Source organism: Bombina bombina, chromosome 5 (assembly GCF_027579735.1).
Source record: "Bombina bombina isolate aBomBom1 chromosome 5, aBomBom1.pri, whole genome shotgun sequence".
NCBI classification, from domain to species: Eukaryota; Metazoa; Chordata; class Amphibia; order Anura; family Bombinatoridae; genus Bombina; species Bombina bombina.
The window spans coordinates 960230440-960255320 of record NC_069503.1 but is presented as its reverse complement, the minus strand read 5'-3'; positions in this window follow the sequence as shown (position 1 = coordinate 960255320).

Genomic DNA, 24881 nt, shown 5'->3' with positions numbered 1-24881 from the left:
GGCAGAAGTGGTCCTCCAGATGGGCAGAAGTCTTCACCCAGATGGCATCTTCTATCTTCATCCTTCTGACATGGAGCGGCTCCATCTTCAAGACATCTGGCGCGGAGCATCCTCTTCAATCGACATCTTCTTCTGGAATTAAGGTACCTTTAAGTGACATCATCCAAGATGGCGTCCCTTAGATTTCGATTGGCTGATAGAAGTCTATCAGCCAATCTGAATTAAGGTTGAAAAAATCCTATTGGCTGATGCAATAGGATCTTCCAATTGAGCTTGATGTCTTGAAGATGGAGCCGCTCCGCGTCAGAAGGATGAAGATAGAATATGCCGTCTGGGTGAAGACTTCTGCCCTTCTGGAAGACCACTTCTGCCGTCTAGAGGACCACTTCTTCCGGCTTCGGTGAGGACATCTTGCCGCTTGGATGAAGACTTCTTCAGGTAAGTGGATATTCAGGGATTAGTGTTAGGATTTTTTAAGGGTGTATTGAGTGGGGTTTTTTTTTTTAGGTTAGGGCTTTGGGCCACAATAGAGCTAATTGCCCTTTTAAGGGCAATGCCCATCCAAATGCCCTTTTCAGGGCAATGGGGAGCTTAGGTTTTATTAGTTAGGGTTTTATTTGGGGGTTGGTTGTGTGGGTAGTGGGTTTTACTGTTGGGGGGTTTGTATTTTTTTTTACAGGTAAAAGAGCTGATTTCTTTGTGGCAATGCCCCACAAAAGGCCTTTTTAAGGGCTATTTGTAGTTAAGTTTAGGCTAGGTTTTTTTTTTATTTTGGGTGGGCTTTTATTATTTTGATAGGACTATTAGATTAGGCATAATTAGTTTAAAGATCTTGTAATTTGTTTTTTATTTTCTGTAATTAAAAAATTGTAACTAAGGTTAGGATTTATTTTACAGGTATATTTGTATTTATTTTAACTAGGAAGTTATTAAATAGTTAATAACTATTTAATAACTATTCTACCTAGTTAAAATAAATACAAACTTGCCTGTGAAATAAAAATAAAACCTAAGCTAGCTATAATGTAACTATTAGTTATATTGTAGCTAGCTTAGGGTTTATTTTACAGGTAAGTATTTAGTTTTAAATAGGAATTATTTAGGTAATGATAGTAACTTGTATTTAGATTTATTTTAATTATATTTAAGTTAGGGGGTGTTAGTGTTAGACTTAGATTTATGGGTTAATACATTTCATATAGTGGCAGCGACTTTGGGGCGGCAGATTAGGGGTTAATAAATGTAGATAGGTGGCGGCGATGTTTGGGACAGCAGATTAGGGGTTATTAATATTTAACTAGTGTTTGCGATGATGGAGTGCGGCGGTTTAGGGGTTAATATGTTTATGATAGTGGTTGCGATGTCCGGAGCGGCAGATTAGGGGTTAATAATTTTATTTTAGTGTTTGCAATGTGGGAGGGCCTCGGTTTGGGGGTTAATAGGTAGTTTATGGGTGTTAGTTTACTTTTTAGTTATGAGTTTTATGCTACAGCGTTGTAGTGTAAAACTCATAACTACTGACTTTAAAATGCGGTACGAATCTTGACGGGATAGGGTGTACCCCTCACTTTTTGGCCTTCCAGGACAAGCTCATAATACCGGCGCTATGGAAGTCCCATAGAAAAAAGACTATACGCAATTTGCGTAAGTTAATTTGTAGTATGGCCAAAATACTGTGTGGTGCCCCTAAATCTGCAAGACTCGTAATACCAGCGGGAGTAAAAAAGCAGCGTTATAAGGCTTAACGCTGCTTTTTTACTCATAACGCAAGACTCGTAATCTTGCCGACTGATTTTTCATTAACATTTGCACTAGCTTTTATTAAGAGAGTATGGAGAGCACGCTAAGGTAAGTATTAACTGCTTAAAAACAAAAAAAGTAAACAAATGAATACTGATGATTCTTGTATTTTTTAATTTTCTTTAGTTTAGTTGGTTCATTAATTTGGATATTCATATATATATATATATATATATATATATATATATATATATATATATATATTTATATATAATATATGTACAGTATATATACTGTGTATATATATATATAAATGTTACAAATACAGACAGATATCTGGGTAATCCTAGGATTACCTGGGTAAAACGGACATTACCCAAGCAGCTGTGGGTAAAGCATGATGTACTGTAATTCCCCCATCTATTCTATTTTTTTTTTGTCTCCGCCTGGGGGGTTGAAGGGAGGTGCCCCGCTGATCCTCGGGCTGAACCTTGGGGAATGAGGTTTACAAGGGGGCTTTGCCCCCTCTTCAACCATCCAGGCAGAGGCAAAAAAGATAGTGAAGATGGGGGAATTACAGTGCATTGTATATATGTTTGATGCAGTGACTCAGTGAAGTGCATGCATTCTGAGGGGATTTATGATCTTACATCAGTCTTTACCCATAGCCACTTGGGTAATGTCCATTTTTCCTGGGTAATCCTAGGATTATCCAATATCTGACTTTACCCATAACATATATATATATATATATATATATACAGTATATATATATATATATATATATATATATAAAGATATATATTTTACAGAAATATATATATATATATATATATTTAAGAATAAAAATAATATTTTATACTATGTAAAGAACATAGGAATTTTAAGTTTTCCTAACGTACCTTTGGCTTTTGCACAGTTGGTCCAGAGCAGCTTCGTGTTATATCACAAGCGATTAAAATAAAAGGCTTTCTTTAGGGCCCCCCCCCTTTCTAAGTCTATGTGAAAAAGGAATTAGTGCAGTCATGATATCCATTAACAAGCCTATGTTTTTTACTCGCCCGCTAACCTTTTACTTTCAACTTATAATACCCAACACCAACTAGCTAAAATGCTATGCTCTATCTGAATCATGGAAATAAATGGTTCTAGAAATTAGCTTATGAGCCTACCTAGGTTTAGCTTTCAACAAAGAATTCCAAGAGAACAAAGCAAATTTGATCATAAAAGTAAATTGGAAAGTTGTTTAAAATTTGCATGCCCTATCTTAATCTTGAAAGTTTAATTTTTACTTGACTGTCCATTTAAGTTATATTGGGGCACAATAAAATCAATGATGCTCAACGGTAACCATATTGTTATTATTCCTAGTATCATTATTATTATCATGATTTATCAATATTGCAATTCCCTTTTATAACATCATTGGTTCCATGATTTTACATACAGTGGGGAAAAAAAGTATTTAGTCAGCCACCAATTGTGCAAGTTCTCCCACTTAAGAAGATGAGAGAGGCCTGTAATTTTCTTTTTTTTTTTTTTCTTTTTTTCTTTTTTTATTATTTTTATAAAATTTTTTATTATACACATTAATCCATTACATTAACATAAAACATTTACACATACACTTAAACACACTTAATATGTACTCATATACCTGATATCAAGCTAATTTATACATCTTATATTTACCAGTGTGTGTCCCTCATAGGAAAAAGAAGAAAAAAAAAAAATATACAGCTCCTCTCCTCTCCCTCCCCCTGCCCCATCCCTCCCAGCCCCCTCCTCCTACCTATTCCCAGGCCCATTCCTAAATTCTTCCCAGTGAAAACGAATCATCTGGAATAGATGTTCTTTCTTAGTTTTTAAATATTCATATTCCTCAAGAATCAGGAGTTCATTGATTCTATCCAGGACTATTTTTTTCTCAGGGACATAGGTTTTTTTCCAGTTTCTGGCTATTATAGATTTTATGCCATTTAATACATAAATTATTAATTTAGCTTTTATTCTACATACACCTTTAATAGGTTTATTTAATAAGGCTGTATAGATATCTAGTTGAAACCCGTTTATCCCACTTATCCTTTGGATACATCCCTCCATTTCTTCCCATATGTTTTTAAGCAGGGGGCAGTCCCACCAAATATGTTGCATACTGCCTATCCTCCCACAACCCCTCCAGCATTGGTTGGAAGCATTTGGGTAGATACTATGTAATCTAGCCGGGGTTAAATACCATCTGGTAAGGATTTTATAGTTTAGTTCTTGTATATTAGACGATGAGGAAGAGCTAGCTGTATTTTTATATATTTTCAACCAATCTGTTTCTTCTAATTGGATCCCTGTTTCCATTTCCCATTTTAGTACATATCCATGTTTTATACTTTCCTCTGAAGCCGCGATTAGTTTATAGCTAAGTGAAATAGTACTTTTTATAGGATTCTCTGTAACACAGATTTTTTCAAAATTAGTTAATTGCCGGGTTAATTTTCCCCTTTCTGGATGGTATTCCAGGAAGTTTTGCAATTGTAGATATTTAAACCAATTGCCATAACTGCCTTTAGCTAGATTCATTATTTCCCTCTGAGGTTTAAGGCTACCATTTTCCATAAATTGGATTAAAGGTATATAGTCTTGTTGCTTTTGTTGATTCTGGTACTTAGGAATATGTCCCCCTTGAAATTCTATATTAGTTGTTATTGGAATTAAGGGGGAGGGGATAGTTGATATATTAACAGATTCCTTTATTATTTTCACCCAATTATTAAAGGTATGATTAATTATTGGAAATTGTTTAATACCCAATGGTTTACTTTCTACTGCAGTCCAGATGTAGTTTTTCAGTGGTTGTTGGGATACCAGGCTATTTTCTAACGATATCCATGCTTTACTTTTTTCATTGATATGCCAATCTAAAATTCTTTGCAATGTTATTGCTCTATAGTAATTTTGGATGTTTGGTACCCCCATACCACCTATATTCCTACCCTTATATAATATAGAACTTTTAATTCTCGGCTTTGTTTGTTTCCAAATAAATGAATTTATTGTTTTTTGAAGATTAATACAATAGGTATGTGGAATATTTATTGGAATTGTCTGAAATAAATATAAAATGCGGGGAAGGATATTCATTTTTACCGCATGTATACGGCCTATCCATGATAAGGTCTTTGTTGCCCAGTTTTTTAAATCTGTTTGTAAGTTTGTTAATAATTTGATGTAATTCTCCAAAAAGAGCTTGGTATCACTAGCTGTTAAATAGACTCCTAGATATTTTAATGAGGTCTCTTTCCAAATATATGCATTATGTGTTTTACATTCTTGGTAAACCCTCTCTGTTAAGGAAATCTTAATTGCTTCCGATTTATTTTTATTAACTGAAAAATTTGAGTACCTCCCATACTCTTGAAGTAAGTATTCCAAACTAGTAATAGATCTTTGTGGTTCAGTTAATGTTAATAACACATCATCTGCGTATAATGTTACTTTATATTCTTGGTTCCCTATTTTAATGCCTTTAATATTTTTTTCCGTGCGAATTTTTATCGCTAATATTTCCATGGCTAGCACAAATAGCAGGGGTGACAAAGGACACCCCTGTCTCGTGCCGTTGGAGATATCGATTGGGTCTGAGAGTGTACCGTTGATTTTTACTTTGGCAGAAGGAGATTTATATAAGTAAGAAATGTGTTGTCTGATGTTTTCCCCAAAACCGAATTTTTCAAGTGTCAACTGCAGGAAAGACCAATCTAGCCGGTCGAAAGCTTTTTCGGCGTCTAAAGACATTATTACAGATGGTATTTTATGTAATTTAGCATATTTTATTAAGTGCAATGCTTTGATAGTATTATCTCTAGCTTCTCTTCTTGGCACAAAGCCGACCTGATCTTTATTTATAATTTCTGGTAACAACTTATTTATTCTGTTAGATATTAATTTAGCATAGATTTTCACATCGTTATTCAGCAATGAGATTGGTCTATAATTTGCAGGATCACTAGGGTCTTTATCCGGTTTGGGTAATACTGTTATCCTTGCTTCTTTTGAGAACGCCGATTTCTGGCTAAGGGAGTTAAAGAATTCCCATAGTTTAGGCGCTAATAAGTTAGAAAATGTTTTGTAATAACTGGAACTGAAACCATCTGGCCCGGGACTTTTCCCTATAACCAAGTTTTGGATTGTCTGCTTTATTTCCTGCAAGGAAAAGGGCTCATCTAACATCTTTTTTTGGGTTTCTGATATTACTGGGGTTTTTACTTCCTCTATGTATTTTATTTTATCCTTTAAAAAACTTTCAGATTTCTTCTGATTATCTAAATTGTATAACTGTTGGTAGTATTTCTGAAATTCTTTGGCGATGTCTTGGCTACCTACCTTATAATTACCCTGTTTATCTTTTATTTTGGAGATATATGTTTGTAATGTCCTTTTTTTAATTGCCCTTGCCAGGAGTTTTCCCGCTTTATTACCTCCATTGAAGAATACTTTTTTAAGTTGTATCGCTCTACGTTGAGCCCCTTTTATCAAATAGTTATTTAATTTTTCTCTAGCCTCTTTAAGGGATTCAGTTAGCTGACTATTATACAGGTCTTTTTTATGTTCATGCTCTGTCTTAGAGAGTGAGTCCAATAGAATATTATAGTGCTCTCTCACGTTTTTATTTATTCTAGATTTATGTTTTATAAATTTGCCCCTTATTACGGCCTTATGCGCCTCCCACCATGTATTTAAAGAGGTATCTGCAGGGCTATTTATACTAAAATATACTTCAATGGAGTTTTCAATAGCTTGTTTGATTTGAGTGTCCTTTAATAGATTATCATCTAATCTCCACTGATATGATGTTATTGGTCTATCTGGCCACCCCAGATCCATTGATAACATTGAATGGTCTGACCAGGTAATATTATGAATTTTAGCGTTATTAACTAGTGTATAACTGTTTTGATCAATTAAAAAATAATCAATCCGTGTGTATGATTTTTGGGGTGCTGAGTAAAAAGTAAAATCTCTTGCGGATGGGTGCAGAGTCCTCCAGACGTCTAACAGAGATAAGGATAAAAAGTTAGCTTTAATTGTTTTAATAATATGTTTCGAAATATTACTTCTGGATTTTGAACAATCTACTTTGGGTTCCAGTGGGAAATTGAAATCACCACCTACAATTAGCGTACCTTTTTGTAGATCTAATATTTGATTACATATCTTTTTAAAAAATAGCTTCTGGCCTCTGTTTGGTGCATAAATATTCACTAGAGTGACTGGTCTATTGTATAGTAACCCTACTAAACAGATAAATCTGCCTTCCTTGTCTTTTTCCTCTTGTATAAGTTGGAAAGGTATATCTTTATGTATCATTATAAATACCCCGTTTCTTTTCCTCTGATTAGTGCTCTGATAGATCTTTGGAAAATACCTATTTGTAAAGTTTGGTGTATTATTGCTGGAGAAATGGGATTCTTGAATAAATATGATATCTCCCTTTTCCTTATGGAAGCTATTTAAGGCCAAGCTTCTTTTCTGTGGAATATTAAGTCCTTTTACATTCTGCAATATTAGACGTATAGATTTTTTAGTCATTGACTTCCGTTACCAGTTGCATTGCATATTGAATACTGATTGTAACCTGAGAAGGGGATGAGAGGGGACACGAGACAGAGGGGAGGGCAGGAGAGGAGAAGAAAAAAAAAAAAAAAAAAACATTACCATAAGAGGGACCACAGTACATATAACCAACATTTATTCAACAAAAATTAGGGGAAATAAATCCAAAAAAAGATGGAATTCCTCCTATGGCAACCGTTTCTCATAAAAGATAAAATTTATAACAAATATACATTCTATGACCTATGTTTTCTTTTCTTTTCTTTTTCTTTTCCCCTCTTCCCCTTCCTCCTTTGTTTTACTTATACCTACTATTTGTATTACTTTATTGATTCTCCCCTCACCCCTATTCTATACCTTGTAGGACACACACACAAAAAAAAAAAAAACACCCCTGTGAAAAAGGTGTGATAACTGCAGTAAATTCAACATCACATAGCGGGGAAAAAAAAAAAAAAAAAAAAACCCCTTTGAAAAGGGTGTAACAACCGCAGTGAGCTCAACTTCTCCTAGTGTTCCGGAGAGAGGAAGAAAAAAAAAAAAAAAAAACACCCCCTTTGAAAAGGGTGTGACAACCACAGTGACCTCAACTTCACATAGTATTTCTTAATAAAAAAAAAAAAAAAAAAACCCTGTCAGCTTTTATATATATCAATCAGTGTGACTTGTGATAAAAACCCTCATAGAACAACATAATATCTCTATGACATTTTTGCTATATTACTAATCAATTATTCCTTTCAACGTGCTCTTAGCTCCAACATAGTGCCTCTGTGCTTTAAGAAAAAGAATTAAGTGAAAAAAAAAAAAAAAAAAAACCCCTGTCAGCTTTTATATATATCAATCAGTGTGACTTGTGATAAAAACCCTCATAGTACAATATAATATCTCTATGACATTTTTGCTATATTACTAATCATTTATTCCTTTCAACGTGCTCTTGGCTCCAACATAGTGCCTCTGTGCTTTAAGAAAAAGAATTAAGTGAAGAAAAAAAAAAAAAAAAAAAAAAAAAAAGGGAAAATTATAATATCAATCAGTGTGATTTGTGATAAAAAAACCCTCATAATATCATATATCCTATCTCAGTGCTCTTAACTCCATTGTAGTGCTTCTGGGCTAGAAACTAATCATTTATTTCTTTCAGCGTGCTCTTGATTCCAACATAGTGCCTCTGTGCTTTAAAAAAAAAAAAAAAAAGAAAAACAATTTTCTAAAAAAAATCAAATATGATATAATAATAGTATGTTGCCCTATTAAAACCTGAACCGTGTGCCTATATATATAATTATCACTAACAAATTAAACCTTTTGATTATCCATACTCCTATTTTGTGCTAATTCTAAGTTGTGGGGAGTTTGTATATTCCTATTTTACATAGGAAATTATTCAGGTATTAATAAAGAGTTAATCTCCTCTTGGGGTACTGTCTTTTCTTGCTGTTTTTTTCCACTAGGAACTTTGATCCAATGTTGGGCCATTGTCCCATAAGGAGCTGATTTATTTTGTGTGGGATTAATTCTCTCCTTCTCTCGACCCTTTGTTATATTGCTTTCCGGGGGGTTAATCCCTAGGGTGTCACAGAAAGTTTTAAGTTCCTCCAACGTATGTAGGGTGGCCGTCTTGCCATTTACTGTGGCTATTAAAGCAAACGGGAAGCCCCACCTATAGGCGATATTCAGTTGGTTCAGATGTAATGTCAAAAATCTAAGCTCTCTCCTTCTTTGTAATGTCCTTGGGCAAAGGTCTGTAAATATCTGAATTGACTGTCCTTCATATTTAATATTTTGTTGTTTTCTTGCTGCTTGTATTATAGCCTCTTTATCCTTATAATGAGCCATTTTAACAATTACATCTCTGGGGGGATCACCATTTTTTTGCCTAGGTTTTATTGCTCTATGGCATCGCTCTAGGGTCTTATTGGTATATGTTTCATCCCCTGTCAGGGTAGCAAAGAATTGTAACATATATTGCTCCAGGTTTATGTGTGGAATACTCTCAGTGATCCCTCTTACCCTTAAGTTTGACCTCCTCTGCCTGTTTTCCAGGTCTTCCACTTGATTTTGTAAAATTATTAGGGCTTCTCCTTGTTGGTTACATTGTTGGGATAAAGATTCAAAGGAGATAGTAGCTGTTTCTTTTTCTTCTTCTAGTTGGGCCACCCTATTCCCTATCTCCATAATTTCTTTTTTAATCGTGGAAAATTCATTCTTTATACATGTTTTGACCTGGGTGATTTCTTCTAAAAGAGTTTGTATGTCCTCTTTGGTAGGTAGTAATTTTAAGTCTGCTTTAGTCAATGGGGATATTTTGGGGTCAGGGGTATTGCCTATTTGTTTGTGAGGTGACATGGTGTCTGAAGATTGACTTAGTAACGAGGAGTCTGCTGATTTAAAGTAGGCATCTACTTTTAATGCTTGGGCTGTATTACTTTTAGCCCCTTTATCTTGTTTAGTTTGCTTTTTAGAGGTCATTTTCAGGTCCGTGATCTTTAACTTTATCTAAAGGGGACCTTAAATATGGTACCAGCTCTTTGTTTTTTAACTTTCCTTTTTAGTCTCCTCCTGATAACTTTACCAAGTTTTATTTTTCTTTTACCCCCTTTTGTGTCTATTTAGGCCCCCTTATTGAGAAACTGGGATAGTATGCAGTATTTATGTGATGACGGTCACTGGGCTGTTTCAATTTTTACCCCCTTTTTCTTCTCCTTTTCTCCTCTCTTTTCCTCTTTCCTTATACTTTCCTTCTTACACCTCTTTGAATGCAATCCCAAATATCCCCAAGTTATTACTAAACAAGAACAAAAAAAAGGGGAAGAAAAAAAATCAGAGCACTACCTTTATGTCCAGTGGTCCTGAGTAGATTGTTTTGTTACAAAAAGGCTGTTATGCCTCTTTTCTGCTCAGTGTCCCTCTATTATCCCAGGTCTCTTCCTTTGTTCCAATGCAGCTTTTTGCTCTTTAACACTTTTATTTATGGGAGAAACCAATGTTAACAGGCTGTAGCCGCTTGCATGCTTACAGTAATCCTCTGTGGTGATCTTTTAGGTTGATTGCTGTACTCCGTTCTGTGACCGGATGATCCACTCTCCTTCCTGCAGCGACTCCTCTGGAACTGAGTACTTGCTGCCCGGGTCAGGTACGTTCTAGCGATACTGATGGCAATTTAGTATCAATATTTGTAATCCTATTGCGGTGTTCAAACAGCTCAGGCTGCTTCAGATTTCTCCGAGAGTCTGCTATAAGCAAGTAGAAATGGGGCTAGTTTACCCCCTGTCTTTATCCAGTCCGTTATTGTGAGCTGTTTCCATTACCTGCCGCCTCTCCTCTGTGCCGTAATTTCTGATATCTGAACCAGGTGCGCTTTTCTCCTGATCTAGGATTGATAGCTACAGCTCCGTGTGCAGTCCCCGCATCTGGTATGTCTCACTCAGGATTTATTGGCGGCTTATCCGGACCTTTACCTGGTTCAGGTTATATTGTAAATTCGCTCCTTTTGCCACTGTAACTCTGCTGCTCGGAACCGGGCTGTCCTCTCTCATGTTCCCCCGGTCTTTTCTCTTCCTTCGGCAGCGGCGCTTTAGGGGCTATATTCCATACACCGGCATATCCCCAGCTCTGTGCTAGGTATAACTTCCAGTCCCACCTTTGGTTGTTAGCTGTTTCTGTTTGCGGCTAGCAAGGGATGTATTTCTTTCCCGCCTCCAGGTAAAGGAACGCTGCTTGTTAGAGAGTTATCCTTATTCACTTTATGTTCCTTTGTCTTTACGGCAATTTTAAGCTCAAGCATTCCAGAGGGTATTTAACCTTTCTTAGGGGTTTAATCGTATCTCTTACATAGGCATATTTAGCTTTTTGGTTGCCTATAGGAGGTCGGTTAAGCTAGAGCTTCATAGGTGTGCGGCCATTCTCTACCTCGGCCGGCTCCGCCCCCTTGCGAATCCTGTCTTTGTGAAGATGGGGGAATTACAGTGCATTGTATATATGTTTGATGCAGTGACTCAGTGAAGTGCATGCATTCTGAGGGGATTTATGATCTTACATCAGTCTTTACCCATAGCCGCTTGGGTAATGTCCATTTTTCCTGGGTAATCCTAGGATTATCCAATATCTGACTTTACCCATAACATATATATATATATATATATATATATATATATATATATATATATATATACAGTATATATATATATATATATATAAAGATATATATTTTACAGAAATATATATATATATATATATATATTTAAGAATAAAAATAATATTTTATACTATGTAAAGAACATAGGAATTTTAAGTTTTCCTAACGTACCTTTGGCTTTTGCACAGTTGGTCCAGAGCAGCTTCGTGTTATATCACAAGCGATTAAAATAAAAGGCTTTCTTTAGGGCGCCCCCCTTTCTAAGTCTATGTGAAAAAGGAATTAGTGCAGTCATGATATCCATTAACAAGCCTATGTTTTTTACTCGCCCGCTAACCTTTTACTTTCAACTTATAATACCCAACACCAACTAGCTAAAATGCTATGCTCTATCTGAATCATGGAAATAAATGGTTCTAGAAATTAGCTTATGAGCCTACCTAGGTTTAGCTTTCAACAAAGAATTCCAAGAGAACAAAGCAAATTTGATCATAAAAGTAAATTGGAAAGTTGTTTAAAATTTGCATGCCCTATCTTAATCTTGAAAGTTTAATTTTTACTTGACTGTCCATTTAAGTTATTTTGGGGCACAATAAAATCAATGATGCTCAACGGTAACCATATTGTTATTATTCCTAGTATCATTATTATTATCATGATTTATCAATATTGCAATTCCCTTTTATAACATCATTGGTTCCATGATTTTACATACAGTGGGGAAAAAAAGTATTTAGTCAGCCACCAATTGTGCAAGTTCTCCCACTTAAGAAGATGAGAGAGGCCTGTAATTTTCATCATAGGTATACTTCAACTATGTGTGATACACCTTTAAGGTGCATCCCGCCCTCAATAAGAACTTCCCTTTAAAAGGGGTTGGGTGCTGATCATCAGTGCCTGAAAATTTTGTTGCTAACTTGTGTAGCTCATTCTTAAGCTAAGTTCGTGCAGTTATTGAATTCAACTTATTCTATGTTGTTACCTTTTTGAACTAACCTCCTAGGACTTCCACCTTTATCTATTTTGCTAAAACAGTGATTAGGAGTCTGTAGTACTCACCGTTGTGAGTTTATTCGGATCTTTCACTACCCGGTATAGGACCGGCCGGATCTACTTTCCTTACCGCGACCGGAAGTCGCACTCACACCGAAGCCTCTGCAAACATCAGGTACGCTACATCGTAGCTCTGCTCCGCTTCTTGTAATTCTTATCTTGCCTCTTTCGTGACCACTTGTGCTACCTGTCACCATCCTGACTTACAACACCGTTCGTGTGTTTTCTGACTGCATCATATGGATGAATGACTTGTATATATTTTAGAGCTGTTTGTTGTGTGAGTGCGTGAAGACTAAAGAGGACATCATCCTGTGATATTGCAACAAATGTTTAAAGTGCTGTATCATTATACTATATAAAGTTTCTATATCATTCCTTTTGGCAACTCAGTGTAAACTCAGTCTGCTTACATTGATATGTTCATTTATATTCATCATAAATAAACTGACTCACTATTGGAATTAATCAGGTTTTTACAAGAATTAAACTCCTGTTTGATTTTCTAAAGAGTTACAATTCCAATAATTAACACACTTCTACTTCAAACCATCACATAATTTTCAGGCCACAAATAAAGTGTTAATTGGAATTGTAACTTAAAAATGACTCCTGAGGAAATAGAAACCCAATTTAACAGCATAGAACAAAAACTTGATTACCTGGCACATGCCTTAACTGAGGTGCAAGCAGAAAATATAGCCATTAAGACTGTACTTAAAGATTACATGGCTGCAAAAAGCAGTGAGGTACCTGAACCACACATACAGTATCCTCAACCTTTCTCTGGTAAGAGACAAGAGTTTAGGGATTTTAAGGCAGCCTGTCACTTGCTCTTTTCTATGCGCCCACGTACATACCACTCGAACCGTATAAAGGTTTGCACTACTATATCATTTTTACAAGGAGAGCCTAGGACATGGGCAAACCGGTACTATGAGAATAACGATCCCATACTAGATTCCTTCCAAGATTTTTTCCAGGCTATGGCTAATCTGTATGAGGACCCAGACACCCAAATCCTAGCAGAAACAAAACTGCGCTCCTTAAAACAAGGGAAGCGGACAGTGGAGGAGTATACTACTGATTTCCAAATGTGGGCAGTAGACTCCCAATGGAATCAGATCAGCTTAAAAAATCAGTTTAGGCTGGGCTTGTCTGAGACTCTGAAAGATGAGCTCTCCAGACAAGAATTACCAGATAGTCTCTCAGGTCTTATAAAACTGAGTACTTCAATTGATAAGACTCAGGGAGAGGCGTGCGGAGAAGGCCACATATGATTACACACCAAAAAGATCTATCACTTATACCACCCACACAGAGAGATCTACCACTAACCCCGTGCCCATGGAGATTGGAGTAATAAAAGGTCCTCTTTCAGAGGAAGAAAAAACAAGGAGAAGATTGGAAAACCTGTGTCTATATTGTGGAAAAAAGGAGCATAATGTATCTAATTGTTCACTACTTCAAAGACAAAGGAAGGGTAAGCAAAATAAACCTTTTAACATATGTCTTATAACAGAAACTTTGCAATTGACTTTGATTCTCTCATTACAGTGGGATCAGGAAAATACCCAATGCAGGGCGTTGATTGATTCTGGTGCTTCCGGAAATTATATCGATTCGTTATATGTTGTAAATAATAAAATACCCCTTGTGTGCAAGCAAAACCCTGTCTATGTCAAATCTATTGATGGAACTTTAATCAAAAAAGGTCCAATCACACATCAAACCATACCACTATTAACCACATTAAAGGAAGGTCACACTGAGTATGTTAGTTATGACGTCATACCCATTGCCCTTCATACTATCATTTTAGGGTATTCTTGGGTGCAAAAACACAATCCAGACATAGATTGGAAACATTCACAAATTAAGTTAAAATCTAACTATTGTTTGACTACATGCTTTCCCCAAAGTGTAAGATCCATCTCTGCTGTGATGGAGGTTGTCCCAGAACTCTATCAGGATTTGGCAGAGGTATTCAATCTCGTGGAGGCAGAAAATCTGCCTCCACATAGGACCTTCGACTGCCCTATAGATCTCATCCCAGGAGCAGTTATACCCCATGGGAAAATTTACCCTTTATCCCAAAGTGAATTAACATTTTTAAGAGCTTATCTGGATGATAATCTGAGAAAAGGGTTTATCTCCCATTCTACATCCCCTGCAGCTGCAGGGATGTTTTTGGTAAAAAATAAAGATGGCACATTGAGACCAATAATTGATTATAGAGCTCTGAATGCTGTTACTGTCAAAAATAGGTACCCACTCCCATTAATACCCGAATTGATAGAACGTCTAAAGGGTGCCACTGTATACACAAAATTAGACCTTAAAGGAGCGTATAATCTCATACGTATAAAGGAGGGAGATGAATGGAAGACCGCTTTCCGCACGAGGTATGGGCTCTTCCAGTATAACGTCATGCCTTTTGGTCTCAGTAACGCTCCGGCGACGTTTCAGCATTTTATAAATGAAATCTTTCACGATCTAATGGATACATGTGTTATTATCTATTTAGATGATATATTGATTTACTCTAAGACACAGCTGGAACACGAAAAACATGTAAGATGGGTTCTAACACGGTTGAAAGAACATAAATTGTATGCTAAAAAAGAAAAGTGTCTATTCCATGTTAATAGAATTAAATTTTTAGGGTATATTATTACCCCTGATCAGATACAAATGGATCCCGAAAAAATCTCTGCAATACTACAATGGCCAATACCCTCTACCACACGTGCACTTCAAAGATTCATAGGATTTGCTAACTATTATCGTAAATTTATTAGTAATTTTTCAGATATAGTTAAACCGTTAACCCAACTTACGAGTAAAAAGCAACGATATAAATGGACTGAAGAAGCCCAGAGAGCTTTTGATGTTCTAAAACAAAACTTCAGCTCAGCCCCTCTATTGCATATGCCAGATCCTCAGTTACAATATATTGTGGAGGTGGATGCCTCAACTTCAGGGATTGGGGCTGTTCTTTCCCAATACAACAAGGAAAAAACAGTAATCTCACCTATTGCTTACTACTCTAGAAGATTCACCTCTGCAGAGAATAACTATGGTATAGGTGATAAAGAATTGCTGGCTATAAAGGTATCACTAGAACAGTGGAGACATTTATTGGAAGGCACTAACGAGCCATTTTTAATATATACCGACCACAAGAACCTCCAATACCTCCAGCAGAGTAAAACCTTATCAGCAAGACAAATGAGATGGTCGTTGTTTTTAGACAGGTTTAATTTTTTGATAACCTACAGACCTGGGGTACTAAATACAAAAGCTGATGCTCTCTCCAGATTTCATGAGCAAACTCCTGTAGATGCACTCAATCCTATTATTCCTCTTGACAAATTTATAGGAATCTTAACACCTATTGAGATAAGGATTAAACAAGCCTTAAAGAAAGAACCTATTCCACCAAAGTCTTGTATGAAAGATACTAAGACTGGATTATTTTATCATAATACCAAACTATACGTACCTACCGCGTTAAGGAAACAAATTCTTCATCACACCCACGATATACCTTTGGCAGGTCATAGTGGTATACAAAAAACTATAGAAAGAACTAGAAGAACATTTTGGTGGCCACAAATGGATCAGTCTATACATACGTATGTTCAGTCTTGTGACACTTGCGCAAGAAATAAAATAGACCATAGAGGTCCAATAGGTTTCTTATCTCCTCTGCCCATTCCTGATAGACCCTGGGAAACTATTTCTATGGATTTCATAGTAGACTTACCCAAATCCCAAAACTACAACACCATATTAGTGGTAGTGGACCACTTGACTAAGTTAGGACACTTTATACCGTTAAAAGGATTACCATCAGCATATACTACTGCTAACACTTTTATAACACATATAGTGAAATTACATGGGTTACCAAAAAATATAATAACCGATAGGGGTACACAGTTCACTTCATCTTTTTGGAGGTCTTTATGTAAAAGATTACACATAAACCCTAAGTTTTCTACTGCCTTCCACCCCCAAACTAACGGGTTAACGGAAAGATTGAATCAAACCTTAGAGCAGTATTTGCGCTGCTACATAGCTCACCAACAAGATGATTGGCTGACGTATCTCCCCATGGCAGAATTCGCTTATAACAATTCTGTTTCTTCCACCACCAAGGTATCACCATTCTATGCAACTTATGGTTTCCATCCCACAACCATACCTTTATCCGATATCGAGGTGAATTCCCCTGCAGCTACTGATTATTCCACTCAATTGCAAGAACGATTAGATGCAGTAAAGTTACATCTCTCTGAAGCTAAGACCTCACAAAGACATTATTATGATTTACATCATAGATCTGCTCCTAAGTATCAGGTAGGGGACAAAGTGTTATTATCCACGAAACATCTTAGGTTACGTGTACCTACAAAGAAACTGGCTAACCAGTTTTTAGGTCCTTTTGTCATTGACAAAATATTGAATCCTTCAACTGTACACCTGAAGTTACCTACACATTACAAGTTTCATCCAACATTCCATGTGTCACTTGTAAAACCATATCAAGCATCTAATGTTCCAACTACTCAGGATACTAACCCTATCCTGGTAGATAGCCAAGAGGAATTTGAGATTGAAAAGATACTGGATTCCAGATTGAGAGGTGGTCGGTTGGAATATTTCCTAAAATGGAAGGGTTATGGTCCTGAAGAGAATACGTGGATAAGGGACACTGAGGTCCACGCTCCACGCCTTATCCGAGCTTTTCATCGTCGTTATCCTCTTAAAGCTTCTGCCGTTGGTTTAGGGGGGCTTTGAGGGGGGGAGTGTGTGATACACCTTTAAGGTGCATCCCCCCCTCAATAAGAACTTCCCTTTAAAAGGGGTTGGGTGCTGATCATCAGTGCCTGAAAATTTTGTTGCTAACTTGTGTAGCTCATTCTTAAGCTAAGTTCGTGCAGTTATTGAATTCAACTTATTCTATGTTGTTACCTTTTTGAACTAACCTCCTAGGACTTCCACCTTGATCTATTTTCCTAAAACAGTGATTAGGAGTCTGCAGTACTCACCGTTGTGAGTTTATTCGGATCTTTCACTACCCGGTATAGGACCGGCCGGATCTACTTTCCTTACCGCGACCGGAAGTCGCACTCACACCGAAGCCTCTTTAAACATCAGGTACGCTACATCGTAGCTCTGCTCCGCTTCTTGTAATTCTTATCTTGCCTCTTTCGTGACCACTTGTGCTACCTGTCACCATCCTGACTTACAACACCGTTCGTGTGTTTTCTGACTGCATCATATGGATGAATGACTTGTATATATTTTAGAGCTGTTTGTTGTGTGAGTGCGTGAAGACTAAAGAGGACATCATCCTGTGATATTGCAACAAATGTTTAAAGTGCTGTATCATTATACTATATAAAGTTTCTATATCATTCCTTTTGGCAACTCAGTGTAAACTCAGTCTGCTTACATTGATATGTTCATTTATATTCATCATAAATAAACTGACTCACTATTGGAATTAATCAGGTTTTTACAAGAATTAAACTCCTGTTTGATTTTCTAAAGAGTTACAATTCCAATAATTAACACACTTCTACTTCAAACCATCACACTATGAGAGACAAAATGTGGAAACAAATCCAGACAATCACATTGTCTGATTTGGAAAGAATTTATTTGCAAATTATTTGGTCACCTACAAACAAGCAAGATTTCTGGCTCTCACAGACCTCTATCTTCTTCTTTAAGAGGCTCCTTTGCCCTCCACTCATTACCTGTATTAATGGCACCTGTTTGAACTTGTTATCAGTATAAAAGACACCTGTCCACAACCTCAAACAGTCACACTCCAAACTCCACTATGGTGAAGACCAAAGAGCTGTCGAAGGACACCAGAAACAAAATTGTAGACCTGCACCAGGCTGGGAAGACTGAATCTGCAATAGGCAAGCAGCTTGGTTTTAAGAAATCAACTGTGGGAGCAATAATTAGAAAATGGAAGACATACAAGACCACTGATAATCTCCCTTAATCTGGGGCTCCACGCAATATCTCACCCCGTGGGGTCAAAATGATCACAAGAATGGTAAGCAAATATCCCAGAACCACACGGGGGGACCTAGTGAATGACCTGCAGAGAGCTGGGACCAACGTAATAAAGGCTACCATCAGTAACACACTACGCCGCCAGGGACTCAGATCCTGCAGTGCCAGACGTGTCCCCCTGCTTAAGCCAGTACCTATCCGGGCCCGTCTGAAGTATGCTAGAAAGCATTTTGGATGATCCAGAAGCGGATTGGGAGAATGTCATATGGTCAGATGAAACCAAAGTAGAACTGTTTGGTAGAAACACAACTTGTTGTGTTTGGAGGAGAGAGAACACCATACCTACTGTGACGCATGAGGGTGGCAACATCATGCTTTGGGGCTGTTTCTCTGCAACGGGAACAGGACAACTGATCCGTGTACATGAAAGAATGAATGGGGCCATGTATCGTGAGATTTTGAGTGCAAACCTCCTTCCATCAGCAAGGGCATTGAAGATGAAACGTGGCTGGGTCTTTCAGCATGACAATGATCCCAAACACACCGCCCGGGCAACAAAGGAGTGGCTTTGTAAGAAGCATTTCAAGGTCCTGGAGTGGCCTAGCCAGTCTCCAGATCTCAACCCCATAGAAAACCTTTGGAGGGAGTTAAAAGTCTGTGTTGCCCAGCGACAGCCCCAAAATATCACTGCTCTAGAGGAGATCTGCATGCAGGAATGGGCCAACATACCAGCAACAGTGTGTGACAACCTTGTGAAGACTTACAGAAAACGTTTGACCTCTGTCATTGCCAACAAAGGATATATAACAAAGTATTGAGATGAACTTTTGATATTGACCAAATACTTACTTTCCACCATAATTTGCAAATAAATTCTTTCCAAATCAGACAATGTGATTGTCTGGATTTGTTTCCACATGTTGTCTCTCATAGTTGAGGTATACCTATGATGAAAATTACAGGCCTCTCTCATCTTCTTAAAGGGACACTGTACCCAAATTTTTTCTTTTGTAATTCAGAAAGAGCATGCAATTTTAAGCAACTTTCTAATTTACTCCTATTATCATTTTTTCTTTGTTCTCTTGCTATCATTATTTGAAAAAGAAGGCATCTAAGCTTTTTTTTGTTTCAGTACTCTGGACAGCACTTTTTTATTGGTGGATGAATTTATCCACCAATCAGCAAGGACAACCCAGGTTGTTCACCAAAAATGGGCCGGCATCTAAACTTAAATTCTTGCATTTCAAATAAAGATACCAAGAGAATAAAGAAAATTTGATAATAGGAGTAAATTAGAAAGTTGCTTAAAATTTCATGCTCAATCTGAATCACGAAAGAAAATGTTTGGGTACAGTGTCCCTTTAAGTGCGAGAACTTGCACAATTGGTGGCTGATTAAATACTTTTTTTCCCCACTGTAACAAAAAGTTTCTATTTAGCACAAACATTCTTGAAACGTCATAGAAGGTGGTGATATTTGTTGATATTGGGGCACAATAAAATCCATAAGTGTAAGGCATTACTTTTAGAAGCAGTAGAATTAGTATTATCTGTAATGGCTTTCACTTGTATTAAACTGAATATCCTTGGTGCCATGATTTAACATGAATAAAAATATCTGTTTTAACTGTTTTAAATAAAAGTAGTTGAAATAGCATTGAAGCCAATGCTGATATTACTATTTTCTAAAACTACAAGTCAGAATACAGTAAGAGGAATATAAAACAGTCTGTATAATGTTTGCAATAAAAAAACATTAAAGGGATATTAAACCCAAATGTTTTCTTTTATGATTCAGATAGAACATGCAATTTTATGCAACTTTCTAATTTACTCCTATTATCAATTTCTCTTCGTTCTCTTGCTATCTTTATTTGAAAAAGAAGGCATCTAAGCTAAGGACAACGATAAAAGTATAGTGGGAGATACTCTTCAAATATGCAAACTACAATGCAAGCAAATGTGCATAATTTTTTTATTTTTTTTTTTTTATTTTTTTTTTTCGTGTTGTGTCCGGGACTTACCCCATATGAGCTCCAGTCACCCCCTTCTTAACGAACCTTCTGTGTCAGAGTTCTGAGCTGCCGGAGGACCTACACAGTCACGATCTAAGGTATATCGATGGGCTAATAGCTCCAAAAGACATCCGGCACTCACATGCGGCTTTAGCAGCGTTCCTGTCTTGCCAAGCGCGTCCTCTGACGTCAGTGGTGACGTGACGGGAATCTCCAGTCGGGGGGCGGTGCTCACTCTTCACCCGGGTTTAACAACAGGTTACTAATACACAGAGGCTAAGCAGATCCAAGTGCTGGTGCAAAAGCGAAAAAGTCACAAAGAAGGGCAGGATCCAGCTTTTGTTCAAAATAAAATCCAACTTTTATTGGGCTCAGTTAAAACGCCAAATAGGCTAGAAGACAGCATACAAAATAGGTGTGTGTGAGCGTGACACCAAAGCTTACATGTTTCGGCACGCAGCCGTAATCATAGCCATAGGTGTCATGCAGGTGAATGCATTCTTAAAAAATCAGTGATACAATACAATTGGACAAAAGGTATATACAAAGCACGCCCACACTCCACAAATTAGAAGAATTATTAACTCTTTGTTCCCTGGACCTAACAACAGTAGTACACTTGCTATTTGGTACACATTAGAGAATTATTATGTTAGTGAAAATTTATAGTACTCAAAGTAGAGTGGTCTGGTAAGTAAACATATAAAACAAATTATGTAATGAATATTCTGTACATAAAAACGTTAGTTCTAAAATTTCTAAAGACCACTACTAAATATAATACCTATAAGCTATATATAACAAAATAATGTAGGTGATATTCTATCAAATGAATTCAGTTTAATTTATATATTTATAACTTTTTTAATATTCCCTATTGGGGAAATATTATTGTACCACAGAAATGTTACAAACAGATGAGCACTTTCAGGGAGAGAGGAACTTTAATCTGCCCTGTGTTATTGCTGAATAAATATTCTAGCATTTATGCTTATGTGTGTAACATATCTCTGCTATAATCTGTATAGAACCACAGAAATGTAGAAATGTATAGATCCCATATATTAAATATAGTATAAGGGAAATGGAAGATAGGGGAAAAATAAAAATAGAAATAAAAAGAAAAACAAACACAGAAATGGAAGTTCAAAATACCAAATACAAAAAGCACTAAGCTAAATGTATAAGTTGAGTATGTAAAAGGATGGTGAAATATGAGATATGTAAATAAGTTCACTGTATGTATTATACTTATATTCAACATGTTATCCTAATAAATGAAACGTGTCACATGTCATTTACAGCTGAATAAAGGTATATGTGGCAAGTATAGTATCAGGAGAGACACCAATGCTATTCCCAAAAGTTGATTAAATCGTATCTCGAATTTAATCCTAACGGTAACCTTGTTCTCAAAGTGTAGATCCAATACACTTCTCTTTTCGCAAGTATAGTTTCAAGGTTGCCTCCTCTCTTGGGCACCTTGGCTTGTTCAATTGCCACCCATCTGAGAGAGTTCAAGCTACAACTATGTTTGGTAGCAAAATGTTGAACCAGAGGTGTACTGGATGTACCTTTAGTGATAGTTGAGAAGTGTTCTCTAATACGGGAATTTATATCCCTAGAGGTTAACCCTACATATTGGACCCTGCACATAGTGCATACGATGACATATATGACATCAGTGCTTTGGCAATTAAGGCAGGATTTAATGGGGTATGTCTGACCTGTTATTGTAGAGGTAAATTCTTTTGTAACCCAGACAAAGTCACAGGGTTTGCACTTTCTGTGCCCACATTTGAACATACCTGAGTGTTGTAACCAGGAACTATTGTGTCGTGATGTCTGTTTTAATTCTGTTGGGGACAGAATGGATGCCAATGTAGGACTTTTTTTATAAGAGCACCTAACCCCTTGTTTTACGGTTTCTACCAGCTTATCGTCAGCTGCCAGTAGAGGAAAATGTTTCCTAACTATATTACAGATCTGGGGATACTGTGTGCTAAAAGTTGTCACAAAGTGTACACCTTTAAAGTCATTATGTGTGGTTTTGGGTTTGTCTACCAGAAGTTGGTCCCTATCCAGCTTATCAACAGCTAGTCTAGCTTGTTTGATATGTCTACGGGCATATTTTCTATCTTTGAGTCTCTTTTCTAGACACTCAGCCTCATGTACATAGTCTGCAGTGTTGCTACAATTCCTCTTAAGCCTGGTAAACTGGCCTTTAGCAACAGCATAAGATGTGTTCTTAGGGTGGCAACTGGAGGCATGCAGAAGTGTGTTGCCTGAAATGGGCTTACGGTATACTTTAGAGGTGATTTTACCACTGCTTTCCCCAGTGAGGCTTAAGTCTAAATAGTTGATACATATAGAATCTGTAGTGTAGGTGAAACTTAGGTTCAGATTGTTATTATTAATCATCTCAATGAAACTTATAATGTCTGCAGGTGAACCTGACCAAATAAAAAGGAGATCATCAATATAGCGTTTAAAAAAACAAATATATGATCTGTATGGGTTGCTATGGTCAAAGATGTTGTCTAGCTCCCATTTGCCAAGAAATAGGTTTGCATAGGAGGGGGCGTATTTCTCCCCCATGGCCGTACCGCATTTTTGCACATAGTATTGCCCTTCAAAGGTAAAGAAATTATGAGTCAATAGAAACTCTAAAATTCTTAGAACATATTTTTGAAAATCAGATGTATATTCAGTATGTGTAGTGAGAAAATATCTAACTGCCTCTATGCCCCTGTGGTGTGGTATTCTTGAATATAGAGAGACCACATCTACTGAAAGCCAGTGGTAATTGCTTTGCCAATTGATGTCAGTTAGAAGATTGAGTACGTGTTTTGAATCTCTAGTATATGTAGGTAATTGGTTGACCAATGGCTGTAGGATGGCATCAAGCCACTGGGACAATCTTTCAAATATAGAATCTATACCACTAACTATTGGGCGACCCTTTACGTTAGTGAGAGATTTGTGGACCTTAGGGAACATATGAAACACTGGGATCTTAGGATATTTGACATAAAGATAGTCGGCTGTATTTTCATCTATAAAACCGTGTTCAACGCCATCATCCAAAATATCAAACAACAATTTCTTGTACTCATTAGTTGGATTCCTTAGTAGGAGCGAGTAATCTGAAGGATTACTTAGCTGTCTAAGAGCCTCTGATATATAGTCTTTCCTATCTAGGACTACAATAGTGCCCCCCTTATCTGATGGACGAATTACCAAATCTGGTTGTTGTTGTAATGACCTTAGTGCTTCAGATTGTCTATTGGTTAAGTTGTTAGTTGTTCTATCTGTGGTTTCTTTTAATTTCTGCAAATCTGATTCTACTCGTGAATGAAATGTCTCTATTATTGGCCCTCTATTTTGTATCGGGTAGAAGGTAGATTTATTTTTGAATGATAACGCCCTATTGAGTGTTCCAGGGACACTGTTGTCCTCTGTGGCAAGTTTTTGGAGGGATATGAGATCACAAATTTCTGAAAAGGTGTTTATACCTATGTTAGGTGCAGTGTGAACTCTATCTGGTTCAAGGTTAACGTTTTCATGTGGGGCATCTGCAAAGTGTTTCTTTAATGTGATGTTCCTCACAAACTTATTAATATCTATTAGTGTCTGAAAGATGTTGAAGTTTGTAGTAGGTGCAAAAACTAGGCCTAGGGATAGTACATCTATTTGATCATTAGTCAGTGTAACTGAAGATAAGTTAACCACACTATTTATTTGTATTTGGTCTGCGTGCGGTTGCCCCGTACTGGGTACCTCTCTTGATTGTTGTGTGTTGTCCCCCCTATGCCCTGTAATGGTGGGTCCATGGGAAAAACCTGATTTAGTAATGTCATGTCTTGGGTCCCTACATTCACAGCATGTGCACTCATTTGTTCATTTGATCTATTAGTAGGGGTATATTTAGCGTTAGAGTTTTTATCTTTAGATCTCACTGTTTGTGGTGTTAAACTAGTGGATACAGTATTGAGAGTGTTAGATGCATTAGAGACATTAGAGCAATTGGGCCCTATAGGAGCCTTAAGAATGCCCTGTTGTGTGTTAGAGATGGTATTTGTCTGAGTTACTATGTCTATTTCATTATCTCCACCTGAATTATATTCATCTGAAGATCTGTCTGTATCGCTATCAGAAAAGCTCACTTGTTTGCGGTGACCCCTTCGATGCCTACGGTTACCCCTACGGTTTTGGTTCTGTGGTAAGCTTCGTCTATAGTTGGAGCGTTGCTTTTTGTTCCAAATATAGACTGAATTTTTC